At 44.0% G+C, this 6,000-nt stretch overlaps 1 long non-coding RNA gene across 1 annotated transcript in view; it reads left to right on the plus strand.

Annotated features, from left to right (window-relative positions):
• LOC105489027 (uncharacterized) overlaps nucleotides 1–5,767 on the plus strand; it is a 58,876-nt gene extending 53,109 nt beyond the window's left edge. The window contains exon 8 of the long non-coding RNA XR_011623457.1: nucleotides 2,815–5,767. This is a non-coding gene — a long non-coding RNA (uncharacterized lncRNA). The remainder of the gene's footprint in view (nucleotides 1–2,814) is intronic.
• Nucleotides 5,768–6,000: the final 233 nt, after the last annotated feature.

Below are 6,000 nucleotides of genomic sequence, written 5' to 3' on the forward strand. Positions count from 1 at the left end.
GATACTTTAATACGGGTATACAATGCATAATAATGACATTAGCAAAAATGGGCTATCTATCCCCTCAAGCACTGATCATTTCTTTATGTTATAAACCTTCCAATTATACTCTTTCTGTTTTATTTATTTATTTTTTGAGATGGAGTCTCGCTCTGTCACCCAGCCTGGAGTGTAGTGGTGCGATCTCGGCTCATCGCAACCTCCGCCTGTTGAATGTTGTCAAATGCATGGGTTCAAGCGATTCTCCTGCTGCCTCCTGAGTAGTTGGGATTACAGGCCCATGCCACTGCACCTGGCTAATTTTTGTATTTTTAGTAGAGACAGGGTTTCACCATGTTGGCCTGGGTGGTCTTGAACTCCTGACCTCAAGTGATCCACTCCCTTCTTGGCCTCCCAAAGTGCTGAGATTATGGGCATGAGCCACTGTGCCTGGCCTTCTTCCTGCTATTTTTATTTTTATTATTTTTTTTGAGATGGAGTCTCACTCTGTCGCCCAGGCTGGAGTGCAGTGGTAGGCTCACTGCAAGCTCCGCCTCCTGGGTTCACACCATTCTCCTGCCTCAGCCTCCTGAGTAGCTGAGACTACAGCTGCCTGCCACCACGCTGGGCTAATTTTTGTATTTTCAGTAGAGACGGAGTTTCACCGTGTTAGCCAGGATGGTCTCGATTTCCTGACCTCATGATCTGCCCACTTTGGCCTCCCAAAGTGCTGGGATTACAGGTGTGAGCCACCGTGCTGGGCCACTTTCTGTTATTTTTAAATGTACAGTAAATTATTGTTGACTGTGGTCACCCTGCTGTGCTATCAAATACTAGACCTTATTCATTCTACCTAACTACAATGTTTGTACCCAGTAACTACCTCCGAGTGCTCCCACCTCCATCACCCTCACTGCACTTCCCAGCCTCTGGGAACCACTTTTGCTCATTTTAAAAATCAGGTTGTCTCTTGCTATTGAGTTGTTTGAGTCTCTTATATATTTGGGATATTAAATATATGACTTGCAAATATTTTCTCCCTTCCCGTAGATTTTCTTTTCAGTCTGTTGGTTGTTTCCTTTGCTGTGCAGAAGCTTTTTAGTTTGATGCAGTCCCATTTGTCTATTGTTGCTTTTGTTGCCTGTGCTTTTGGGGTCACAGACAAAATATTATTACCCAAACCAATGTCATGGAACTTTCCCCCTATGTTTTCTTCTAGTAGTTTTAGAATTTCAGGTCTTATATTTAAGTCTTTAATTCATTTGGAGTTGGTTTTTGTATACGGTGTGAATAAGGGTTTAATTACATTCTTCTGCACGTGGACATTCAATTTTCCCAACACCATTTATTGAAGAAACTGTCCTTTCACTATTGTGTATTCTTGGGACCCTCGTTGAAGATCAGCTGAACATAAACACATGGATTTATTTCTGAGCTTCCTCTTCCATTGGTCTATATATCTTTTTCATGCCACTACCGTGCTGTTTTGATTACTATAGCTGTGTAGTAGATTTTCAGATCAGGTAATGTGATGCCTTCAGCATGATTCTTTCTGATAAAGATATTTCTGGCTTTTCAGGGTCTTTTGTGGTTCCATATAAATTTTAGGATTTTTTTTTCTATTTCTGTGAAAGATGTCATTGGATTTTCATGGGGATTGCACTGCTTCTGTGGATTGCTTTGTGTGGTATGGGCATTTTAACAATATAAATTCTTCTAATCCATTAGCACAGAATATCTTCCCATTTATTTGTGTCTTCTTCAATTTTCCTTTTCCTTCCCTCCCTCCCTCCCTCCCTCCCTCTCTTCCTTCCTTCTTTCCTTCCTTCCTTCCTTCCTTCCTTCCTTCCTTCCTTCCTTCCTTCCTTCCTTCCTTCCTTCCTTCCTTCCTTCCTTCCTTCCTTCCTTCCTTCCCTCCTTCCTTCCTTCTCTCCTTAACTCCTTTTGAGATAAGGTCTCACTATGCTGCCTAGGCTGCAGTGCAGTGACATGATCATAGCTCACGGTAATTCTGAACTCCTGGTCTCAAGCAATCCTCCTGCCTCAGCCTTCTGAGTAGCTTAAACTTCAGGTGCGTGCACACCACCACACATGGCTAATTTGTTATCTTTATTTTTTTTTTTGTAAAGACAGGATTTCACTGTGTTTCTTGGGCTGGTCTTGAACTCCTAGGCTGAAGCAATCCTGCTGCCTTGTCCTCCCAAAGTGCTGGAATTACAGACATGAGCCACCATGGCTGGTCTTCAATTTCTTTCATCAATATTTTATAGTATTTAGTGAACAGATCTTTCATCTCCTTGGGTAAATTTATTTCTAAATAATTTTTTTTTTTTTTTTTTGAGGCAGAGTCTTGCTCCGTCACCCAGGCTGGAGTGCAGTGGTGCAATCTTAGCTCACTGCAAGCTCCGCCTCCCGGGTTCATGCCATTCTCCTGCCTCAGCCTCCCGAATAGCTGGGACTACAGGTGCCTGCCACCATGCCAGGCTAATTTTTTTGTTTTTTTTTTTTTTAGTAAAGATGGTGTTTCACTATGTTAGCTAGGATGGTCTCGATCTCCTGACCTCATGATCCACCTGCCTCAGCCTCCCAAAGTGCTCGGATTACAGGAGTGAGCCACCGTGCCTGCCCCAATTTCTAAATAATGTCTGATGCTATTGTAAATCGAATTGTTCTCTTGATTTCTTTTTGGAATAGTTCATAGTGTATAGAAATGTCACTGATTTTCATATGTTGATTCTGCATTATGTGTTGATTTCTGCAACTTCACTGACTTATTATCTCTCTCTCTCTCTTTCTTTCTTTCTTTTTCTTTTTTTTTTTTTTTTTTTTTTTGAGATGGGGGTCTCACTCTGTCACTCAGGCTGAAGTACAGTGTCAAGAACTCGACTCACTGCAACCTCTTCCTCCCAGGCTCAAGTGATCCTCCCACCTCAGCTTCCTGAGTAGCTGGCACCACAGGTGCATGCCACCACACCCAGCTAACTTTTTGAATTTTTGGTAGAGATGGGGTTTCTCCATGTTGCCCAGGCTGGTCTCAAACTCCTGACCTCAAGTGGCCTGCCCACCTTCACCTCCCAAAGTGATGGGATTACAGGCATGAGCCACTGCTTCTGGCCTTGTTTATTATTTCTAACAGTTTTTTGATGGAGCCTTTAGAGTTTTCTATATATATTATTATGTCATCTATAGACAGAGACAATTTAACTTCTCCCTTTCCAATTTTAATGCCTTTTGTTACTTTCTCTTGCCTAACCACTCTGGCTCAAACTTCCAGCACCGTGTTGATTAGAAGTGGCGAGAGTGGGCATCTGTATCAGTCTGTTTTCACACTGCTATAAAGAACTACCTGAGGCTGGGTAATTTATAAAGAAAAGAGGTTTAATTGACTCACAGTTCCACATGACTGGAGAGGCCTCTGGAAACTTACAATCATACTGGAAGGCAAAGGGGAAGCAAGGCACGCCTTGCATGGCAGCAGGAGAAAGAGAGAGAGAAGGGGGAAGTGCCGCAACTTAAACCATCAGGTCTCGTGAGAACCCACTCACTATATTGAGAACAGCAAGGGGAAAATCTGCCCCCATGATTTAATCACCTCCTACCAGTTTCCTCCTCTGTCTATGGGGATTGCAATGCGAAGTGAGATTTGGGTAGGGACATAGAGCCAAACCATATCACCATTCTTGTCTTGTTCCTGGTCATAGAAGAAAAGCTTTCAACTTTTCACGGCTAGTTGTGGGCTTCTCATATATGGACTTTATTGTGTTGAGGCACATTCCTTCTATACCTAATTTGTGGAGAGTTTTTATCAGGAAAAGATGTTGAATTTTGTCAAATGCGTTTTCTACATCTATTAAGATGATCCTATAGATTTTGTCCTTCATTCTGTTCATGTGGTGATCACATTAATAGATACGCATTTGTTGAAACATCCTTGCATGCCTGGGATAAATCCCACCTGATCATGCTGTTTCATATGCTGTTGAATTTGGTCTGTGATATGGTTTGGATACGTGTCCCTCCCAAATCTTAGTTGAAATGTAATCCACGATGTTGGAGGTGGACCTGGAGGTGATTGGATCATGGGGGTGGATTTCTCACGAATAGTTTAGCACCATCCTCTTGGTGCTGTCCTCATGACAGTGAGTGAGTTCTCATGAGATCTGATTGGTTAAAAGTGTGTGACACCTTCCTCTGCTACCCATTTCTCTCCCCCCGCCCCCCCCCTTTTTTTTTGAGATGAAGTTTCTCTCTTGTCGCCCAGGCTGGAGTGCAATGGCGCAATCTCAGTTCACTGTATCCTCCGCCTCCTGGGTTCAAGTGATTCTCCTGCCTCAGCCTCCCAAGTAGCTGGGATTATAGGTGCACACCACCACCATGCCCAGCTAATTTTTTTTTTTTTTTTGAGACAGAGTCTCGCTCTGTCACCCAGGCTGGAGTGCAGTGGTGCAATTGCGGCTCACTGCAAGCTCTGCCTCCTGGGTTCACTCCATTCTCCTGCCTTATCCTCCCGAGTAGCTGGGGCTATAGGTGCCCGCCACCGTGTCCAGCTAATTTTTTTGTGTTTCATTTTTAGTAGAGATGGAGTTTCGCCATGTTACAGGATGGTCTCGATCTCCTGACCTCGTGATCCACCTGCCTCGGCCTCCCAAAGTGCTGGGATTACAGGCGTGAGCCACCGTGCCCAGCCTAATTTGTATATTTTTAATACAGACGGGGTTTCACCATGTTGGCCAGGCTGGTCTCGAACTCCAGACTTCAGGTGATCTGCCAGCCTGGCCTCCCAAGTGCTGTGATTACAGGCGCGAGTCACAGCACCTGGCCCCATTTCTCTCTTGCTCCTCTTCCTGCCAAGTGATGTGCCGGCTCTTGCTTCTCCTTCTGCCTTGAGTAAAAGCCCCCTGAGGCTTCCCAGAACCAAGCAGATGTGCCACACGTGTACAGCTTGCAGGACTGTAAGTCAATTAAACCTCTCTTCACTGTATTCCCCAGTCTCAGGTATTTCTTTACAGCAATGCAAGAACAGCCCGCCACACTTTGATGGTTTTTGTTTGTTTGAGAACTTAAGGATCTATGTTCATCAGTGACATGGGCCTAGAATTTTCTTTTCTTACGGTGTCCTAAAAAGAAGTACATTTTCTTTAAAAAGTGACTTAGTAGGTTTTTATGGGTTGAATTAAGTCCCACCAAAAAATATGTTGAAGTCCTAGTCCCCACCCAGTACCTCAGAATGAGGCCTTATTAAGACAGCATCATTGCAGATGTAATGATTGAAGATGAGGTCGCACTAGACTTAGGTGGGCCTTCATCCAATGTGACAGGCGTCCTCATAGGAAGAGAAGAGGATGCACAGGCACATGTGGGGAGACAGCCATGGGAAACACAGGCCGAGATGGAAGTGCTGCAACCACAAGTCAAGGAATGTCCAGCATGGAGGCGCACCACCAGACGCCAGGCAGAGGCAGGGATTCTGCCCTGCAGCTGTCAGACGGAGTGTGGCTCTGTGGGCATCTTGATTTTGGACTTCTGACTTCCGGAACTGAGCAAGAATAAACTGCTGTTGTATAAGCCACCCAGTTAGTGGTGCTTTGCTATAGAGTCCTAGGAAATTAGTATGCAGGTATTTCTCTTTTTTTCCTGTCTTGAGTAAATATAATTCTTTCTGAATGTCAACATTTCAATTTTTAAAAATGAGGCACTCCATATTTTTAGATATCTGGACCTCATTTTAAGCTCCTAAAGTTTTTGCCTCACAGGGAAACTTCAGTATTTTTAACACACACTGTGGTATACAGTACTAAGAAGTGATTCCATAGTGTTCTATGATCATTCCATTAAAAATCAGCTGCCATTAATGAGTGTGTGGCTATTTCAACATTTGGCAATCCTGGCCTGGTATATAAACAGCAGCGGCATTTTTGTCTCTTGTGTCCCTCAAATTCCTCTGTGGCCTTACCCCTGACCCCTGCTCAAGGAGAAAGCACTAGAACCTTTCCTGGTCGTTTTCAGAGCTTTTCTGGTTAC

The sequence above is a fragment of the Macaca nemestrina genome, chromosome 5, assembly GCF_043159975.1.
Source record: "Macaca nemestrina isolate mMacNem1 chromosome 5, mMacNem.hap1, whole genome shotgun sequence".
Taxonomy (NCBI): Eukaryota; Metazoa; Chordata; class Mammalia; order Primates; family Cercopithecidae; genus Macaca; species Macaca nemestrina.